The sequence below is a fragment of the Melospiza melodia genome, chromosome 2 (assembly GCF_035770615.1).
Source record: "Melospiza melodia melodia isolate bMelMel2 chromosome 2, bMelMel2.pri, whole genome shotgun sequence".
NCBI lineage: Eukaryota > Metazoa > Chordata > Aves > Passeriformes > Passerellidae > Melospiza > Melospiza melodia.
Window position 1 is genome coordinate 133,445,716 of NC_086195.1, and position 22,352 is coordinate 133,468,067.

Below are 22,352 nucleotides of genomic sequence, written 5' to 3' on the forward strand. Positions count from 1 at the left end.
AGGTACAAAAACCTGCAAATCTTAGATGTGCTGCTATGATAAACAGCACAAGAACAAAGCTGAGGAAAAGTCTGAGAGGATTTGAGTCTTCATATCTCACACACAGACACACACACCACCCCCCCCCCTTTAGTAATGTGTAAATATGCACCCCTATTTTAATGTGAAATCTAGGGCTCTTTGTTTCCTTAACCCAGCTGTAGACTTCACGTAGTTGATTCTCTGGTTTTACAGATGCTCATCTGATGTCAGTTGTGTGGGAAGTATGAAACACTCCATTAATAAAATTCAGGCTGTTTCACAGAGGGCTGTGCTTAGTGGCTCGTTCTTGGCATCACTGAAATTTTATTGCTGATTATTTGGATGTTTGCTTGTGGTCACTCCAAAACATCTGAACTATCTGCTCTTGTCATGCAGACATTCCTGACTAATTAAGTTTAGGACAGGTGGCAGACTCCTCCTGGGCGTTTAAATCTGCGTGTAAACCTAATCTAATAACTTGATGAGAAAATGAAAATCTATCTTTCCTGGTGTGTTATCACCACGCACAAGCCACAGTGGTATTTGTGAAATCCTCTCTCTACTCTTTGTCCCGGCAGGTGACAAGTAAATGAGTTGCTTTAAGGAAATGAGAGACTTGGAAAATGCTCCATGTCCCGAGCAGCAGTCATGCACTGTAGTAGTTACTGCTGTCATACAGCCTTGTAAGATTAACACTTTATGGATGTGGGGTGTATTTATATGAGTGTACCCTTGAGCTTCCATCTTACACCTTGCAGAGAGTGTCAATACAGCCTTATACATGCAAATTGTTGATCTTTGAGATCTCTTGACAGCTGAGAAAATTTCTGAAGAACCCCAATTTGGGAGGGTCTGTGATGTGGCTGTTTGGACTCAAAATATGATGACTTTAGCTGCAACTAATCAGTCAAAACTTGCTTATTCAAACCAAATATTCTGTGAATAACTTCTTCTTTCCCTGAATTACTTTTTTTTTTTTTTAACATAAACACATGTAAGGAAAAGTTGGTAAGAACAGTTGCACAATTTACACAGCAGATGGGAGGATCCAGGGACTTGATCATATTTATCCATATTGAAGAGAATTTCAGTATTGCTATAGAAATGGTTAATTCTTATCTCACGTTCTGTATTCATTTTTTGTAGATTTTAACCAGTTGGTGACAGGAGGTTGAGTTGTGGAAAAGGTGTTAGATAAATACTGGGCAGTACTGCATTTCAATGCAATTAACTTTTGTTCATAAATAATTCAACCTATGACTTTAAATAAATGATCAGAGGAAAATAAAATGACGTGATTAAATCCAAGTCCTTGAAAACATTTTGCCAGTCAAGATTGCTGTGACTGCTTTGGGACTTAGAATTCCTCTGTTGAGAAGAGCCAGTTCTTAGAGTTGTGGGGATTTTGTTTCATTTTGTTTATTGTCAGTTCTCAGCTTACCATTAGAGATATGAGTTAGACTCTTCAGATCATAGTTAAAAGAGAGACTGATGATGTGTTTTTTATAATTTTGTCTCTATTTTCTTAGAAACATGGAATATATCAGCTTGAGTAGCCTTTGGTTTTCCTAGGTTTTTGGTGGGATTTTGTTTGTTTGTGTTTTTTTATGGAAAGTAGAAGAATTTTTTTTGCTGAATTGAAACTTTTGCTGCCAGCCTTACTGATTGAGCATGACTGATGACATTAGAGTGTTGATGAGAATTTTGGAATACTATTTGGCCTGGAGTAGACTCCTCTATTGTGGGTGGGGCAATGGAGAAGACGCCAAATGAGGAAGAAAACCCAAACCCAAACACAACCCCAACCAAATAAATCACATTTTAAAACCAATTCTTGCTTATAATGGAAGTACACAGTTGATTCCAGCATTGGTTACCTGTATTACACAGCTTTTCCTCGGGAAATACTGAATCTAAGTTTTAAGTAAGAGTTGGTGCTTGAGTGTTACTATCAGTTTAGGCAGATTTTAGAGGTGAATTCCAGATTAGATCTGTTTTTGAAGGGTGGCTGTGCACTGCTTGAGATTATGAAATGCTTGTTCCCCATCTCCACCCCTTTTCTTTCTGTTACCATGGTCTACCGTAATAAAGAAGAGAGGAAGTGGAGGTGTTGCATAACTTCAAGTAAATAGAGATTTTGGGTGCAGATACTGAAGGCAGCTTTAACTCCGCCAGTGCTGTCACGACCAGAATCCTGCTAATGCTAAAGGCAGTCGTGTAATTAATGGCCTTGTGTGCTGAACTGAGACTGCTGCGAAACCTCTGGAGGGAATTGTTGTGTCTATTGTGTTGGTTAGCTTTCCCAGAAAATACAGTCTGTTGCTGGTAGTTTGTTGGGGTGATGGGGGAGGATTTTGTAAGGTGTGATGAAATATTCCCTGGCATATTTTTCCTGACCACTGGACAAAGCATCTGCAGCAACAGAGCCTGGTTGAAATGGAGCTGTTAATAAAAACAAGATGAGTTTTACTTGAGGAGGCAAGTGTGGTAAGATAAGAAAATAGAAAGCTGCCCTTGAAACTTTCAGTGTATTTTGAAGATTTTTGTTGGAAAATCGTATAAAGAATTTGGATCTGGTTTTGATACAAGCATCTTATCTAGTGTTACAGTGGTAAATGATCTAGAATAGATGAAAATTATTTGTCGTTTTTTGTGTTATCTCTTCTTCTGAAGCCATTTATAAAACCTTGTTAAAAGTTCCAAAAACCTTATTCTTTTCTTCTTTGGATCTTTGTTTCTGCAACCTCAGCCATAGGTGGCACTGACTATTAGCAATTAGAAGGTTTGGGGATGCCTCCCCTCCTCCTTGTTTGAGCCGCTGGCAGCTGCTTGATCCATTTTCTCTCACTCTGGCAAAGAGAACAGTGTGGCAGGTATCTGAGAGTTCTACAAATGAATAGGTATAGGAGCCAAATTACTGACTGACTTTGGTCAATTTGGAAACTTCCAGCTTTTGAAGCTAGAATTTGAGTTTGCACAAACTCATCAGGAAAAACGCTAATATTGATTAGTGAGGGCGAGCACACTCGTTTTTGCAGGCTTAGTTCTTGTTATTCAGGAGACTTGAAGAGGAGGCTCAGTCAGGCTTGGAGTAATTCAGCATTCCAGAGGCTGGGCACCATTGAGCAGTTCAGCACATGCAAAATAATCTGTCTGTCTGGATTCTCTTGCTGCTGCAGCATCAGTCCCTTCACTGCTGCTGGCACAGGCTGCTGCAGTTCTGCCTCTTCACTGGGGGAACCAGGGATGAATGCACACCCTGGGTTCTGGCCCATCGGAGCTGTGAGTGTATTGCAGCTGAGTTACACTGGTAAAAGACAGGTTTTAACAGCTTTCTAAAGCAAGGAATTAAAAATGGACCTGTTTGGGCAGGAAGTGCTTAGATATATATACAGACACACTTGGCTATGAGAGACCCTTGCTTCAGGATAGAAGGGACTTTATTGTACTTGGTTAGGAGAGACACTGAAAGTGGTCAGTGCATCAGAAGAGCTGATGTGCAGTGGTTTTTGCAGCTCCAGTCCATGTGATAGTTCTTGCCCAGTTTATTAGGCCTGCTTCCTCATGTTAGATCCCTGAGAAATAGGGAAAGCTGGTGGAATTATATTTTTGATCATGATGCCGTCATTTGTGTTTGCTTCAGTATTGATACTTTAGTTCAGTACTGACGTGATGTTTTGTTGGAGAGAACATTGTTTCAGCACATAGCGGAACACCCATACTACAGCATTTGACTGACATGTATCTCCACCTGAGGGTGATGGGAATGCCAGTAATTCGTCCTATTTTGGAAGAGAAAGGCATTTACTGTAGTGTGCAATTCCTACTCCTTTAGTAGTAAGCACTGTTGTTTCCTCAAGTTTAAGGTACCCAATTATTGTTTGGTTTCAAGAAAAACCCCCAAAAACCAAAACACCCACAAACTGTGGAGAGAATATCTTATAATTCAGCTGAAATTCAGAAAATCTATCTTTATTTGTTGTGGATATGGAGTTAATGTGCTACTGAGCAAGCTGCTTAATCTTCTTCCATTCTTGCTGTTCCTCTTGCATAGAGTAGCAATATTCCAAAGCACTGCTGCGATATGTTCATGGATGTTCCTAAAATGTTCTGGTTTATTCCAAGATGGAATCTCTCTTTTCTTGCAATTCTGACAGTTCCCAGTAGACTCCAACATGGTTTAGACCCACACAGTGCATGTAATGAGAGGTCCTGGTGAACAACAGAGGAGTGAAATTACTGTGATCAGTCTGTAAATAGCAGCAGCCATCCAACATCAGATATTTAGATGTCAGATTGAAACAGGTCTTTGGTAGCTGAAATGCCTCTTACTTGTTAGTTTGCTTGTGAGTGGGGTTTTTTAATGACCTCAGTTTATGTATGAGCAATATGTAATTTAATTCTGTAGTTCATGCAAATCCAAAATAGTTTGGGATTTTAATTCCAGATTCATGTAGTGGATGGATAAGTCCATGGAAGTCCTTTCTGTACTTAGGATGTTGCTTTTACTCTGCAGCTTGGTGGTGGAATACATGATTTTTTTATTGGTATTAAGTTTTTAAACTGTGATTGTATATTTCATCAAAAAAGCCCCTGATGCTTGGTCAACTTCAAACATTTTCTTCTTCTCAGCTTTTCTACCTGTGACTGTCATTTTACCAGAGAATATAATTTCATGGAAGGGTAGTTCAGATGCATGTTTTTTGTAATTGGCAAGTGTGGACACTTGCACATAGTTACAGCTGACTGAGTACAGTCAGCAGTGGAAGAAGTATCTTACCAACAGTTTCCCACTCCTACAAAAATTTCTTCTGTTCTCCAAGATTGATGAGGTTGTGATGTCAAAGGTTTTTGTAGTCATGATGGAGTGCAAGCCAGTTTGAAATTAAAACTGGCTGGATGAACTTTACTGTGCAAAAATTAAGCTCATAATCAAATTTGCCAATTATACAAAAATAAATGTTAAACAAGGGAAGTTTTAGTATCTGAAGTGGCAAAGATTGTGCATACAAATCCCTATCATGTAAGCTGGCTTTTCTGGATGTGCATTAGAAAGACTTCAACAATACTGTTATCTTTCTTTTTGTTATTATTTGTGAGGAGCATGGATCATGCTTGCTCTTGAAAAATATACACTTGCTTCAAGTAAAGAAACTGAAGTGAAATACAAGAATTTGTGGGAAACACTAGAAAGATTTTTTTTCAGATATATTAGCAAAAAGGAGCTGCTTGTTACTCCATGTTCTTGAATCATTCATGTTTTACTGAGCAGCTGGCAAAACTAAGTTGCATTCAGTGCATGCTTTATCTCTTACATGTGGAAGTGAATTGCAAGAATGGTTTAAAGTCTGTTAATTTTTTGCTTTGCAATCTTACCCCCCATGCCCCCATATAAGTGGAGCTTTTTGGTCTTGAGTGGTGATGGATACACAGTTATTTACTGTTTTTTCTCCTTTTTACCCTCCCACCTGTTTTTCAGCAACAGATTAGAGTCAAGATGTTTTAGAGCTTCCAGTCTTTCCTCTTGTTTCTTCGGTCAAAATCACTGTAAAAATAGTGTAAACCCCTGAAAATTTTGGACTTTCCATTCATATGCATTGTGACAAAGCTTACTGCAGTTCAGTGGAAATGCTTCCTACAACATGGTAGAGAAATACAGCTGGTGTTGTAGGCTCCCTAGAATTTCACCTCTGGTTTTATATTTTAGCGAGACAAATTGATTATAATGTTTTACAGTGTGCAGTGTCCTACCTTAACATGTTTGTGCTTGTCATTTTTTATAGTTTAGAACTCCATGCTGGTCAGGCAGGTTGAACAGTCTCACAATCTTTCCTGGCATTGATGCTTTCTCCCTCTTTGTACCTACTTTTCCCCTACATCTTTCCTTTCTGTTTCAGTATCTCTGCATCTCCTCTCAGTTTGTAAGCACTTTGGGGTGGTAGTCTGAATTTACAGGAATATAAAACATTTTACAATAGTAATTATGCCAAATGTCAAGCACAGACAGACCTGCTCTCATAAACCTGGCAGCATATAAAGAAGGCAAGTGGATTTTGCATCCTGGTAGGTTATTCTTGGTCAGTCAAACTATTCACCTTCCAAAGTGCTATGAGCAAGCTCTGGTGTATACATGATTTAATAGAGAGATACTGAGGTGACTTTGGAAGCAAGGGTTATGTTTTATTTGCAGTAAAACAGAATTCAGACGTAGACCCAGTAAATCAAACCACTCTGGTTTGAGGTGGAGAAATTATGTTCAAAAAAATGGAAACTTGCAGTATTAAGTCTGCTGTTTGGGCTGGGGAGGTTATTTGATGAAGGCAGCTGGGACACAGAAAGCTTCCTTGGTTTCACTGGAGGAGGTCTGGGTTTATGCTTAGGCGCTCCCTCAGCCTTCACCTTGCTCCTCAAAAGTTTGCTTATCCATGTCATTGTTGTCATGGTTAAAAGTAAGTAAGTTAGTTTTGGTCTCTCTAAAAAGAGGTATCTCCTTTCTTTCCCAGGAGCAGTATTTTTTCACTCTCTGCTCTTGCCTCTGTGCCCTCTGAGGTGAGAGCAGATTGCATCAGGGTAGGGATATTGTCATTGTACCAGCTGGAGAAGTGAAAGAGCTCTCACTAGACTTTTTAAAAGTAGCAGCTCAAGGGAAGGGGAGCCCTTTGATGCTATATTTTAGCCCTTCTACATTATATTTTAGGCCTTTTGTACCCTTTTCTTCCTATCATTAGTCTTTGTGTTCTGTTGATCTTTTAGGGTATATCATTCTTTGCTTCCCTTCCAATCATATGTAGTAAAAGAAAGGTATCGGGTGAAAACTGTTATTACAGCAGCACGTATTGTTGTACTGCAAAACCAATAAATGCATTTTTTTCTTCTGTAAGAGGAAGAGAAAACACTTATTTTGGAGGCCAGTGTTGCTCTAGGGCTTCATTTAATTGCTGTCCAGCTGAACTTGTCAGCATCTCACAGGTGCAGATGTATTTATTTTAAACTTCATATAGACTATGATGAGGAAAAGGGAACAAACAAGTCTGTGAGGAAGGGCAAGCAACATATATCATTTGTGTTTTGGCTTGTAGTCTTGCAGGAGGTATTTTGGTGGATTTGGATTAATTTTTGCTCTGGTAATTTACTGCTGAAAGAGAGGAAGAAAGAGCCTCCAGAGTGTAGATGATCTTCGCCCGGGGAGCAGTGCAGAATTGTAATGGAATTTCCTGTGTGAGAGGTGCCTGGGTATTACAGTAGAAATGAGTGTTTGTGGAAACAAAAGGGTAAGGAAAAGGAACACAATAAGTGGTTAGGTTATGTGGACAGAAATGAAAGTTATTAATGTTCGTAGAATTCAGATGAGAAATTCTAAACTTAATCTAGAGCAAGAGAAAAACAACTGAAAAAGTTAAAATAAAGGGTTAGGTGAACAGAGTGTCTTCAGGGGAAAGATTACAATAACAGCTGTGTTTTGTGTAGTGTGGAATGGCCTTTGGATGTTGTTAATGCTACACAAGTGTGGATTGTGGAAGTGGGGAGCTGAGGGAAGATTGAGTGAGGGTAATGATGAGAGCAGGAGAAAATAAGTAAGATTCTAGAGAAGTTGAATGCAGTACCATGGGTGTGTTGTGTGTTCCTGATTTCATTTTGGTTGTTTGTTTGGGGCTCTTTTTTGTCATGGTGGGTAAATGGGTAGTGGGAATAAATGGATAGTGTTAGAATAAAGATAATCCCCTGATGACAGCTTATTTTACAAAGTGGGTAGTATTAACCAGGCAAGGGGGGCTGTCCCCTCTCTCCTGGCAGGTTACCTTTACCAGCTTGCTCAGCTCAGTTTAATTTGTTAAGTTCTGATACTCTCACCAATCAACCACAAGTATAACCAGCTTTTGGGGAAAACTTTATGTTCATCTATTTATACCCTGTTAAGAAGTAAGACAGGCTCCCTTTTGTGAGCTGATACTGAATTAACAAAATTACTTTCCTGTTATTGTAGAAATATAATTATTGTCCACCATAAGTTTCTGCATTCTGATTATAATGCATTTATTTTTGGCAGGGAGGAGTGAAAACCAGATTCACAAAATCCTTCATTGACATTTGAAAGGTATGAGTTTTGTCCCTGAACTTGAAAAGTTTATTAACCTGTATTTTTTCTCACCCTGGACATGGAGTGGTAACTTTATCTCATTCACACTTGCTTTGGTCCTTACCCCTCTCAGGAATTCCCAGTCAGATGGCTCATTTCACATCCCTGTATAGTCCTGATCTCATTCTCCTGACATTGCTAACTAGGGTGCCAAGGTAACAATCTGCTGAGTTTCCTGAGAGGCTGAAGACATGCTCACCTGCTCACCAGAACTTCGGCTTTTCCTCAACAAAAGGATTGTAAATTGTATGCTTTTAATAGCATTAAGTCCCTTTGACAAAGTTTATGGGGTTGTGGGTTTTTATGGGGCTTTTTCTCCTCTGGTATTCCTTTGTTGCCCTCTTTGGCTTGTACCTCCCTTTCCAATATGATTCGCTTCAGCATTTATTTGGAATTTGGGAGTTGTTTGTGGTTCTGTGAGACTCTGCAGGTACTCACAAGTCTTAACTGCTGCTGAATGAAATCACAGTCATGTGTTCGTTTGAGTTCTTTTGGTCTCACTCACTGATGAAATTGAGCAACAGAATTTGAATAAAACTATCCTTCTTAAGCAAGATTATGTATAGACTGAAAAAGAAAAGAAACAAAAAATGTGCTTTAGTAATAATGCAGGCAGTCAGTGAAACTTGCCTTCAGGTTATTGACAGGCCTTACTATATATTGATTTAGAAAACACTGGCATTATTGATGTTGCATTGAGCTGGGAAATAACTCTTCCAGTTACATCAAGGAAAGATGGCTTTATATAACACAGAGAACATGGGTTGTGACCTGTCAGCCATGTCCAAATCTCTGTTCTGGCAGGGTAAACTGGAAATAATGGATAACTGATCAGCTGAATCCATAGAGTTGGGTTATAGATAATAACTATCAGATAATTCCTTTATACTACATCATACATGGCTTCAGCTGCTTTGGTGCAGTTTCACCTGTTTATTTCCTAGATTCTTGACTTTTAGGTCTTTTGTTATGACAACGTCCCTCACTCTCACTGCATTCCTTCAGTACTCATCAAGTGAATAAATTAAAACTGTAATTTTGAGCTATTTCCCCCAAGGCTGAGACAAGATTTGCAGAGAGAAATTCACCACCTACCTCCCAATGCCTTTCATTGTTACAAATTTTATTTGATGATGAATCGATACCAGACTTCCAGCATGTGGGAAACCAAATCACCTGCAATGGTTGCTGTGTGTTGAATAGCTTGAAGGAATAGTAACTCTGGGGTAACTGGTGTTGCACATCTTGGAAATCCTAATGCTGTGTCCTGAATGATAAAAGGACACTGAAATTTCAATTGTTAACTAGTTTGCTTTTAAGTCATGATGCTTAAACTGGTGGGTTTTAGCATGGTAGATACCCCTCTGTCCTATGCATATGTCTGTAGCTTTTAATATGTTTTTGTTCATTTAGATGCCTCTCTCATGCACAGATCTGCATGTGTGCATAACCTTGCCATTATTTTATTGTCCCATTAAAATTCATAGGTGTACTTACATCAGGGAAAATACGTAAAAAGGAAGTACAAAGGTCAAGAACCTATTACTACACTGTTCATCAATAGGGTGTTTTAAGATTTTTAGAAACTTATTTGACATTTCACACATGTAAATATAACTATGGACAATAATTTTTCAAAAAAATAAGTAAAAATCATACCTTTACAGAATTGGGGCTTGATAGCCATCCAGTCCTTTAACATAATCCATTGCTGTGGACTCTTGTTGACTGCTGAATTGATCAGAAGTACTTTTTGCTAACTGTTATGTTTATTGTTGTTGCTGTATTGGCTGGTTGTTTGCTCCTGTTTGTCATTACCCCCTTTTAAAAGACAGCACCTTTGAAGTGCTTTCCATTTGGATCACTGTGTGGAAAGATGCCTGTTCCAGCTCTCCAAAGAGGAATGGATAAGAACTGGATTGCAGATATTTTCTACATGGTGTCACAGCCAAAAGCACCACTGGCTGCTAACAGCAGCCTGCACATCCCTGCTGCTCAATAAATGGGGGATTTGATCCAAAGTTCAGAACAAGCAGAAACCTCTTGCCTCCGCAGGTTTTGTGTGTAAAGAGTGTGAGCTTGTATTTAAAAGGAAAAAGCACAAACCCACAATGGCTGCTGACTTGTTTTATCAAGGGTTTGGTTGTGAAGATTAAAGAGGGTTTTTATAGGATAAGCTTGAGAGAAGACTTGCCATGACACTGAATGAACAGTTACTCACTGTAATGCAGCTCAGTTAAAGCAAAGGCTTTTTCATGTGTTTGTAAACTTTAGAAAAAAGCTATGGGATTCCAAATAAACTTGCTGTAGGGTTTCACATTTTGGGCAGTTGTACTGCTAATAATGATGTGTTTCCTATAAATGTTTTTAGTTGTGAAATATCCTCTATACACATTTTCATGTGTGCTTGGTTGTCAGAGTAAGCTGCTGATTTGTGGATGTGGAAGGATCTTCTGCTGGGTTGTTGTAATCATTGTCTGATTTACTTTCTTTTATTTTTCCCTTTCTAACTCTTCAATGCAGTGAGAAGCTTTATCAGCTTTTCACAAACTAGGAAGGATAGAAATTCTGCTTGGAAAAAGAAAACAACCAGCTTCCCCTTTTCTCCCATTTTGCTGAAAGCACTTGTAAAAGGGGGACTAAGGAAGAGCAGAATTGTACTGCCCTGAGGTCTACAACTTAAATCAATTTGATCTTAAACCAGTGACTGTTTTAGGGTCTGATGAATCACTATCAGAGTTAGAAGCACCTATAACACGGTGCTGAGAAGCTGGCATCCCAGGCTCCAGGAGTGATTTGTATCTGGCCCTAGTAGCTCAGGCAGTGCTATACCTTAAAAGGGTGACAACCTAATTCTTGTGAAGGATATTTTCAAAAAGGAGACAAGTTTTTAAACCTTTTTTTTTCCATCTTTTTTTCATTTGAGGCCTTTTCATTAGTAGCTGAGACAACCCAGTCATACAGGCAGAGAGCTGCAAATGTACTAGCTCTGCAAAAATGGAGGAAAATCAGTAAACAAAAGTTCAATAGCTGAAACAAGGTGCAGGAGGGTATGTGATGGCGTGAAGGTTTTACTGGCAATGTCCAAGATGCCCACATACTAGTGAACTACGTCACTGCAAATGGGTTCCAGTAAAAGCTTTAATATTAACACAGGCAATCCTAGTTATAGACATATCTCTCTGTCTAAATATAAATTGTTCCCACTCGTGTCTGGACTAACATCAGAGCAGTGCTGGTGTTGAGATTGGGGGTTAAGAATGAAGAGTACAAGCCACACTATTCTTTAAATTGCTGCCTATCACAATGAGCATGTAAACTTTGTGGCAGCAGTGCATTTTGAATGCCATGGTGTCACCCAAGGCACCTCTTGCTCGTGCTCAGGCATCAGGAGGGTGCGTGTGGCAGACGTGACCTGCAAGCTGAATATCTCCTGCATGTGTTTAAAGCTGGAGAATGTATCAGTGCGTGGATGGATGGATGGATAGATCAGTAAATGACTTTCATTGCTGACTATTTTCAGCAGCTGAGTTTTAATGAGTCTTTCAACTGTTGCTCCTGTGTTTAATTCTGCTCACTTACTCAGCCTTCAGCATTAGAGAGGCTTTCTAGGAGGTAAATGTTGTCCTGATTACAGAAGAGGTTAGTTTGATTGTGTTCTGCACAGACCTTGAGTTTTTTTTTTTGTTAATTGAGAAATATATGCTGTGCACACAGATAATTAGGATAAATAATCAAGTGTTGTGCTTGGAAGTGCACACCCAAATATATAATTGTTATATATGATAAATGTCTTGAACTGCTGCAGGTTAAAACCTGAGGTCCTGATTCTTTAGCACTGGTCTTGCTATGTGTTTGAGTGGGTTTTAGAATTAAATTTGTAATGTAACGTGTATTAGCAATGGTTGAATAGAGGGAAAAGGATGGCAAAAAGTATCTTTCACTTCCTTTTCATTTAACATAAGAGCTTTTCCTTAGTTTATTTGCTGTGCTGCCTAATAGCTCTTATCAAAATAAATAAGGACAGAGCAGCTGCTCTTAAATGTAGGGAATGCTTAAAACATGCAATGTAGCAATGTGAAGAAATGAAGTGTAGTGGTATTTCTGGTAAGTCTACTAAAAAAAAGATGCATCCAGGAGCTTTGATCAAATGCCAGCTCTTACATCAGTCCTCTTTGTAATCTTTCGTGCTGATCTGTGACCTTGACCTTGTGTTTGTGTTTGTATGTCAAATCTATTTTAGGGATGGACAAACTAAGTTCACTTTAATAGGATTTAAACTCCAGCTTCACAGGGTACCTTAGTAAAATATAAAAATTAAAATATTTGGGTCAGCAAAATTTCAGTCATCTTTTAAAATTTCAGTGGGTTTGAAGACATTGACTTTCTTGTTCTTGGGAAATGATTCTTACAAAGACATCTTTAGCTTACCAATAACTCTTCTAAATTCAGCATGGACCTTCTGCCTGGAGATGGATTTTTTTCTGCAAGCATCTCACCCGTGGCTGTGCTTTTGTTTGGCATTGAGTGAGGTTCAGCACTGAAAGTAGTTCCTGCTCTTTGTCCTGCCTCGTGCCACTTGTAATCCCCGCGTTCCCATGGGGAGAACTGCAATACCAGACCCTTGGCAGGATCTTTGGGGCTTCTCTGGGCTGTGATGAGCTCCTCAGCCTGGCTTGCCTTGCAGGAGCTTTGTGCCACGTGCACTCAGCAGATTCTTGAGCGCAGCCCTTATTTTGAACACGAGCAAACAGGGCAGCAGAGGTGGTTGGTGCAACGCTGGCACTTTGGGCATACGGGTTCATAGAGCCTTAGTGAGGCTGTTGGTTGCATGGGCATTGTGAAATAGGGTCCCAAATTAGCTAATACTTGTGTGCAAGTATGGAGTAATAGATTTATTTTTAACAGGTCTTTTATTTCTGGGTAATGTTATTTTATGTAGAAAATCACATGCTTTCTTCTAAAATCAGTCACACATCTATGTTTGTTTATATTTTTTTATTTGGCATAAGCACGTGTTTTAACTCTTGACAGTAATGGAACAAGCAATAATAATAGTAGCTTTATTTTTTTTTGCTATTGCAGTTGATTTCTCCATGAAGAACTCATTAAAAACAGATATAAAATGTTTCCTTTCCTCAGATTTGTGATGGCATATTATTTTCTTGAAATGCATGGCACCATTATCACATAAACTTTGGGAAATTATTTCAAAGTGTATGTCTTTGAAGGATAGTTAAACACTTCCCCTTACCAGCTATCCATTGTTTTTGCAATGCCTTTGTGGCAGTAAATGTTATTTTCACTGGTTTTGAGTTAAGTTGGTATTTTAATTGTTTTCATTTGACTCATGGCTAGAGGTGAGGTCCTGTTCTTTATGTGTGAGGGTCAGATGATCGTCTGTATACACTTATATGTTCAAGTCCTTTTAACATTTTATTTAGGGATTTATGCTGTGAATGTTTTTAGATTAACTCTGGCATCCTGATAAGGACTCTTTGTCCTTTTGTCTTTACAGGATGTTGTGAACCTCTTCTCCCAAACCTTCTCCCAAGGTTTCACTAAAGCTGGTTCTTATATTTTCTCTTGAATTTTGCTTGGCTTTATTGCTGTTTTGGAGAGAAAAAAGAAAAAAAATTGAACTGAGGTAATAGAGACCATCTTGCTAATGCAGATTTTTTCTTTCACGCTTAAATGTAGATATATGAACTTTTTCTATGTCCACAACAACCATTGTAAACATCATCCACAATAAGCTGAAACCTCCTATTAAAACAGAAGCTGTAGTGTCCCCCTCCACTCACTTAAAAACAAACAAACCCAAACCACAAATCATCTGGGTCTCTAACATGGTTTTATGGGGGTTTTACATGTAGTTGAATGCTATGTGACTGTGATCCTGTATTTCACCTTGCCTGGAATTCCTGTGTATTTTGTTCAGCTAGCTGAAACCTATTCTGTTGAGAACTCTACAAAGTGGCTTTCATTCATAGCCATGAAATGCTTGGTCCCAAGTGAAACACAGCTATTACTGTCAATAAAATACTGTGCATTACTTTTTAGTCCTTTGTTGCACTCTGACATCTGAAACCCATTCTTGGTTAAAATAACATAAAGTGACTTAACATATGCCAAACCACCTAACATAGTTGTTCCAAGAAATACACCATTTTAGTGCACTGCTATCAGTAAATGCCTGTATCTTTAGATCCCTCCAACAAGCAGGAGGTCAGAGTTGGTGGAAATGCATTATCTGCATGCATTGATCATAACTCAAAAGCATTACCCAGGAGAGGACATTGATTTCTTCAGTGTATATTAATCACACTTCATTCCTGGGGAGTTGATGTAGAGTTAAATGCATAATCAGTGATTTGGTTTTGTAGGTGTCAGAGGGAATGGAAATCTGTTTGAGTTTCTTTTTATTGCTTATTTATAGGCAAGTGGTTTACAAACACTGGAAGGGGCATATATATTGTTGTATATGTTGTATCTTGTCGTACTCTGTTCTGAAAACAAGTCTTTGTGTAGCTTTTTGTATGTTTTTTGCTCTTGGTCTCTTGAATTAGAAGACTCAATTAGCCAGTAGCCTTTCTGCTCACTATTTCTGAGCTTGGATCAACATCCTTCCCCGCATTAGTTGAGATTCAGTGATACGTGCTATTTCTGGATCCCTGTCCTTAATGGATGTGTGATGGGGGTGTAACTTCTCTGCATTATCTTTAGTTTCTGCCCTTTTTGTTTTCAGCAGCAGAAGGCCATTGAGCACTGACTCATGGACAGGTTTAGGTGTCAAATGTTTGATTCCTTCACAGGTGGTGTCCCTAAGTTGAATGTCTGTTCTTCCTCATTCCTTACGATTAGCCAAGACTTGGCAGAGACTGTGTTTCTGAGTTCATGCCTAGAGTGTTAGCAGGCCATAATCAACAAGTGAACTCCAAGATGTCCTTACAGTGCCATTAGAGAACAAAATATAAATATTCCTCCAGTAGTACTTGTATGAAGAAATATACATATGTGAGTCTGGGTAAGGAATTGACTGAATGTTTGTGAAACACCAGATGAACAGCAAATTATATGAACAGTGTGGGGTATTCTGTATCTAGGAGTGATCACTTCTGTGATGCTCTGTTCTTGTACTTGTTAGAATAAGAAATACTTAAGGTAGGCTGAGCTATTGTTGGAAGAGTGTCACAGCATGAAAAATGGCCACATGTGTTTCGTCTCTGAACTTTGCAGCAGGAGGTTTTTGACGAGCAGTGCCACATTTGGATTAAGCTGTGTATGGTGCTTAAGTGTACCTGTAAACCTTGGAGAGGTGAACCTAAGGCTTTCACAAACTCAACTTTAATGGCAATTGTCTGCCCCCCATTTCCTCCTTCCCATGTACTTCATCTCTTTTGGGGGTTTCGTTAGGTTTGGGATTGTCTTGGATGAGGGATTTTTTTATTTCTCAGGTAGAGTTTTGCTTGGTTGGTTTGGCTTTTTGTTAGTTTTTTTTATTTTAATTTTCAGTTTCTTTCCCACTCCTTACTGGTAGCTTTATGAAGTAAGATATAAAACCAATGTAACTTCGGGAGAAATGTCTGCCTGTGGCCTTCTCCAAGCTGTGCACCACGATGTAGAAGATGGGTTGAGAGCTAGCATTGGATGATTCTCAGTATAACCAACAGTGCTCAGAATTTGTGTTTTCCACGGAGCAAAGCTTTTTCACAGAGTTTGAAGTGTTCCTCCTTGCTTGCCTCTCCTGGCAGGGTGCACAGCCTCGCCTTGCTGCCTCCCCAGGCAGCTCCCTCTGCGTGGGAATGGAAATCTCCCTGACATTTCCACACCTCCTTCCAGCACACGCTGGAAATGTCGTGTTCCCCCTTGATATACATTACATACTATCCCAAAGCTCCTCGTTGTTGTCATGGGGTGGTCTTCCATGGTCGGAGTGAGTCACAGATTCCCGCACTGGAGCATCCCATGTGAAATCTGAGGAGTGGAGGGACACTTGAGATGAGGTGGCTGAATCCCCCTTTCCACACCCGAAATGGAATGTGTAGGAACAGCCTCCCTTTCCTTATGTGCCTCTGGCTCTGCTATTAACAAGAGTAATCAGCATTTACGTTTTAGTGGTTTCTTAAAAGCTCGAGTAAATTTAAATGGTCTCTACCACGAGAACTGTTGGGATATTTTCTTCCCAACTCAGTTGTTGGTTTTCTAACATTTCAGTCCAGTGGACTGTCAGGTCTTGTTCTCAGAGGAAAAACTGTGTCTTGTGCCTGCTGTGCTCTTGGTTCTGTGTTTCTGTTGATTTTGTGTGACCTAAAGATTCAGTTACTGAGGATTTGTGGTAAACTGCAATTCAGGTTACTTTAGAATTTTCGTAAAACGATAGATATTGCATCCTTTTGAACTGTTTCATCATCTGTTACAGGATTGGTTTGCTCTAGTATTTTTCAAAATGCCATAACTGAAACTGCTAAAATAATCAGAAGGTTCGATCAGGCTGGTTTGGGTCTGATTCCTTCTACACACCCCGTCCTGCTGCTGCCCGTCCCCATAGTGAAGAAAACACCTTTTCTGCTGTCTAAACCCTACAGTCAGGTCGGGGCTGGGTTTGGCAGCACTCAGCTTAACAAAACACAAGGGGAAAGGCTTTTCCATCCCTGTGCTCGTGCAGAATTTGGCCGTGAAGCCGTGGCTGCTGCTAATCCTGCATTATCCAAGGGGTGTTTCACAGAGGGAGCGGCGCTGCCGTGTGCTCCGTTGCCAGCCTGCAGGGAACAGCCCCAGCCAGGGATGGGGAATGCCAGCCCTGGTGGGGTCACAGGCTCGGGAGCCTCTTCAGAATTCCTGGCAGCAGCAGGAGCTCCTGCCAGCAACTCGATTCCTCATGTGCCCTCTCCTGCCTGAGCTGTCTGAAAGGGATAGGCTGTCCTTCCCATGTTTAAAATGTCTTTTGGAGTCAGTCAGCAGGCCTAGGAGCAGTGAATAATGTGCCAGGCTCCTGGGAAGAAGCTTATTTTTGCTTTCTCAACCGATACCCTGCAGTTGTAGGAGAGGAGCCTGATTCATTTCATTTAAATGAATTAGTTGTAAAAAAAAAAAGCTTCTGGATTCCCAAGTTCTTTAGAGTGCAGCTGTGGGAGAATTCACCCCACCTTACTGCTGAGTTTTGCTCCTCCATCTGATCAATTCTGCCTTCTTTCTCTCTTTCTCCTTCTTTCTCTCTTTCTCTCTTTCTCTCTTCTCTCTTTCTCTCTTTCTCTCTTTCTTCTCTCTTTCTCTCTTTCTTTCTCTCTTTCTCTCTTTCTCTCTTCTCTTTCTCTCTTTCTCTCTTTCTCTCTTTCTCTCTTTCTCTCTTTCTCTCTTTTCTCTCTTTCTCTCTTCTCTCTTTCTCTCTTTCTCTCTTTCTCTTCTTTCTCTCTTTCTCTCTTTCTCTCTTTCTCTCTTTCTCTCTTTCTCTCTTTCTCTCTTTCTCTCTCTTTCTCTTCTTTCTCTCTTTCTCTCTTCTTCTCTTTCTCTCTTTCTCTCTTTCTCTCTTTCTCTCTTTCTCTCTTCTCTCTCTCTTCTCTCTTCTCTCTTTCTCTCTTTCTCTCTTTCTCTCTTTCTCTCTTTCTCTCTTTCTCTCTTTCTCTCTTCTCTCTTCTCTCTTTCTCTCTTTCTCTCTTTCTCTCTTTCTCTCTTTCTCTCTCTTCTCTCTCTTTCTCTCTTTCTCCTCTTTCTCTCTTTCTCTCTTTCTCTCTTTCTCTCTTTCTCTCTTTCTCTCTTTCTCTCTTTTCTCTCTTTCTCTCTTTCTCTCTTTCTCTCTTTCTCTCTTTCTCTCTTTCTCTCTTTCTCTCTTTCTCTCTTTCTCTCTTTTCTCTCTTTTCTCTCTTTCTCTCTTTCTCTCTTTCTGTCTTTCTGTCTTTCTGTCTTTCTCTCTTTCTGTCTTTTTCCAAATTACATTTGCAAAGGGAACCTTCAAAATGTCTTGGCTGCCTGAATCAAAACTGTGAAGAGGTCTCAGCTGCTCCATTCATCTGAACAGATTTCTGACACAAATAAAGCGTGGATTTTGGAAAGCAAAGCACTTAAACACTTGATTCTCTTAAAGCACGTGCTCAAGTGCCATTGAAGTACCTGCTCTTGTGCAGCTCTGTGCATTTGGTGCCAGGGTTGTTGATCAGGGCTGTTTCCCTGCTCAGAACCTTTGCAAAAAGAGCCAACTGAAGGCTGAAATGCTTTTTACCAGCACTCTGAAAGCATCCTTCCTGCTAAAATCAAAGGTGTGCAAATTGAGCTTAATAACAAAATAATTCTGGGACAGCAAGTCTCATTACCCCCACTCATTCTTAGTTCACTGTAAGATTCTGCTGCAATTCCCAGTGCATCCAGGATTTTTTTTTTTTTTTTGAGATCCTAATTTCATTGTGCTTTTCAACATTTCACCACAGGCAGCCGTAAGGATGAGGAATCACTTAAAATCCTGTGTTTTAGGTACTTAGTGCTGGTACTGGAGCTGCTGAGTAACAGACAGCCTTTAATGTAATTATCCTCAATTGTCTTTCTGAAGTTCCCATCTATTATTACTCCATCTGGGAAAACAGGGTACAGAGAAGTAAAACCAGAAGTCAGACAGCCTGTCTGCAGCACAGTGAGTAATTGGACCCCTGGATCCAAGCTGCCACTGTAATCACTGTACTGCATTCCTCAAATCTGTAATAATTAAAATGACAGTCTGGGCCATTGGCTGATGTGGTGGGCTGGAGCCTTTGCACTTGGGAATATGAGAATAGGAAGTCAGTGAGGCTGGTAAGAGGCTTTTTCCTGCTCTTCCAGTAGTAGCTAAGCATTACAACACCAAATTTATTAAATAACTGAGATTTTTATTTCTCAGACCAGTCTGATTTTAGCTTTACAAATGCATGTTTTGATTCATCCCAACTTAAAATGGAACATAAAATTGCTACAGGAGTTTAATCGTCATGAAAGAACTCTGAAATTGTACTTAATAAAAATGTTTTATCTGTGTGAACATATAGTAATCTCCACCTCTATTAATCATTCTAACAATGTGCATGAGTTTGGGTAATGTGTCTTCTAATAAATGTTCATGTGGGCAATCTGCTGGCCATTGCCAGTTTCCAAATGAATACCTTAATGGTTTCTGTAAGATTTTTTTCCTACGATCTTGAATTGAAACTGCAGAAGAAGACACCTTGATAATACCAAGTTTTTTGAATTGCCTAATAGATTATGTAACCCTCGTATTCCAATAATGTTAGTCTAGTGTTGTTCATTTACTGTGGCTCTCTGTTCCATTTAGCAAAAGGATTTGACTGCAAATGCTAGTTTGAGATATTGGGAAAATGTCTCATGAATGTGATTTTGCTAGTTAAATTGTGAACTGTCCGAATTTCTTAAATAGCAGGAAATATCTATTGGGTGAACTAAAATTTAGTCTGCTGTTTGTTTAGAGTATCAGGTTTGCGGTTGAGGTTTTCATTCCTTCAAAGAACTCGTTAAAAATCAAAAAACAAATATTCAGGAGCAAAAAGCAATTGGTTCTATTGTGCTTTAACATATTAGAAGCTATGTTCTCAGATTTCATTATCTTTTGCAGCAGTAATATGTGGTAAGCAAAGGATCTTGAAGTTTGTTTTTATTATTCCTTTAAAGTAATAACGACATATATCAATAATATCCTTTGTGGTGGATAAATATATTTGTAGTTTGAAAATAAACAAAGAAAACTTCAACAACTGCAAAAGTGGAATTAATTTTCTGGACATATGCAGTTCAGTGAACATTTAAATATTTCCTTATTTTCCCTATACTGCCTGCAGCTTCTCCTTAGGCACACTTAAAAGGCTGAAGAACTGATTTCTCCTGGTGTGCTTCACTTGGGGAGTATCTCACCAGGTTACAGCATTTGTGCTCTGGATTCTGCTGCTGCCTTAGATTTGTCTGGGTAAATATGAGGCTTAATGAGCTGGGTTGGTGCTCCTGGAGGCTCCGCACAACAAGCTGGTTTATTTCTCATGGTGCAGAAGTCTGGGAGGAAATAGTAGAAGTGACAAAAATGAGTGCATTTAGAGTAGTTGTGGTCAGAAAAGCACATGAACTTAGCAATTTATTTTGTCATAGTAATTAAATATAATATTTAGGTCTAGAGAGTCGTAGATCTTAGCAGTTGTTTCAGCCCTTGCTGGGAAATAAGAAATTTGTTGCTGGGTGACTTCTCCTTTCTCTTTCTTCTGCCTTTTCTTTTAACTTTCTTTTCTTTTTCCTTAGCACTGCTCTGGTAGTTTCTTAAATATTTAATTTAAAGAAAAAATATTAACATTTCAGTGGGTCCTGGGAAGTCCTTTTGTACAGTTTGTGTGTATTTAGAAGGTAGCTGAATGGCTGCCTTAGTGTCCTGCTGAGCATTGATTTCCAAAGCTGCTTGGGATTTGTCATAGCTACACCTCAGATGGACATTGTCATGTGAGATTTTAGCACTGTAATATCTGTTACTGCACTAAATCAAAAGAGGCTTTTTAAAAGGATTGCTGATGTCCTGTTCTAATGTGTCAAGTGCTTTCCAGATTTCATTATCTTTAAAGAAGCTTCTTTGCAGCAACCCGATTTCATTAAATTTATCAGTATTTCCCTAGCTCTGGGTAATTAAAATAAAATAAAAAATGAAAAAGGTGACAGAACACTTCTAAGAATAGTTGTTGTATATAAACTGTACTGGCTACAAGTGTCATCTCCTGAAGGAGGCTTTTGGAGTACCTGAGGGATTTGCATAAATGCATTGTCTCTTTTGAATTACCTAAAGGTGTAGTGAGTGAAGTTGTACTGAATATTGGCTTAGTGATGCTTTTGTTTGGGACTGTATCTTAAAGGTGTCCTGTTAGCCTTGCTTTTACCAGATTGTCAGAAATCCCGACAGAATTTCAATTTTATTGTCTTCAATGCAATACTTTTGGAAGCTGGAAAAATATATTCTCTAGATAAAATGTATTCCAGCTATTTGAGGAAATTAGTCTATTTGTATTGCTGTTACCGTTGCTGAATATTTAATAGTTTGATTGGAAATCTTGGTTATTTTGGGGGTTTTTTTTTAGGGATTTGTTATTCATGATTTTTATTCTGTTTTTGAGTTGAAACTGTGTAAAAGCCCACTCAGAGGTACAGAGGTTTTTGAAGGAACAGTAAGATAATCAGTCATTTTCAGTTAGCTGAATCCACATTTAAGTTGTTTCATGTTTGAAGGAGCACTGTGTCTTCCACAGGTAATTCTGAAAATGTTGGTCATGTATTTCTGAGAGAAGTACTGACACCTCAATAATAGATAACAGCTTTGCATTTGATATTTAAATGCATAGATACACACGTTTATAATGCATTACTGGTTAGATTTTTTGTTTGGGTTTGGTTTTGGCTTCTTTTTTTAAGATAGCTCCATTTTAGAGTTTTTCTAGATGACTTAAACCAAGGAAGGGAATATTTGCCCAGGGAGATTAAAGACAGTTAATATTACAGCTATTTAGTAGTTCTTATTCTTTACATTTTTAAGATCTGATTATTTTCTGACTTCTAGTTGCCTGTAGGTTTTGAATTAAAAACTTGCTTCTGGGAAATCAATCATAAAATACTCATTCACTTTGAGGAGGCAAGGATTTCATCTGTGTACATCCCTTTTAAACTTGTAAATACAAATTTTCAATGGAGTTTTAGGCCATGAAAGCAAATTACAGAGTTCAGTATGCAGAAGGACACTTAGCTTTGTTCATGTTGAATATTTATTTAGCCAGTTTAGTACTGAGTGAGTGAAGGAGGATGCATGTGTGGTGTAATGGTCTCATTATTGAGGTGTGGTGACTGAAATGTTCCTGCTGCCACTGAGCAGCCCTGTAAGGGAAACTGCAGAGATGCATCCAGCACAAGTGGCGTTGCTGTGCATTGTAAAACAGCTTTTTATTCCACACTGCCCCATCCAAGGAGGTATTTACTAGAGATATTACATGCTCTGGAAGAATAACAGGACTTCAGGGAAGAACTGGTTTGGTTTTGTTTTGCCATCCTGTGTTTCATGTACAGAAATAATGCAAAGGTGAAAATCCTCCAGGGAAGGGAGGATTTTGATGCCAGGATTTATGTTGCATCAGGGGCATAAGCAACCTCTTCCCCACTCTTATCACATGATTGTCCTAATAATTTGTGGTGTTTGGAT

General features: G+C 39.1%; 1 protein-coding gene across 18 annotated transcripts in view; it reads left to right on the plus strand.

Moving 5' to 3' along the window:
• The window catches only part of NRIP1 (nuclear receptor interacting protein 1), a 141,327-nt gene that overhangs the window by 109,479 nt on the left and 9,496 nt on the right, over positions 1–22,352 (plus strand). For 14 of the 18 annotated variants that reach the window (XM_063150043.1, XM_063150045.1, XM_063150037.1 and 11 more), the window contains one exon: positions 8,069–8,116. The exons of the other annotated variants lie outside the window; for them this stretch is intronic. The gene's annotated coding sequence lies outside the window, so the exon portion shown is untranslated. The remainder of the gene's footprint in view (positions 1–8,068; positions 8,117–22,352) is intronic. 18 annotated transcript variants of the gene reach the window in all.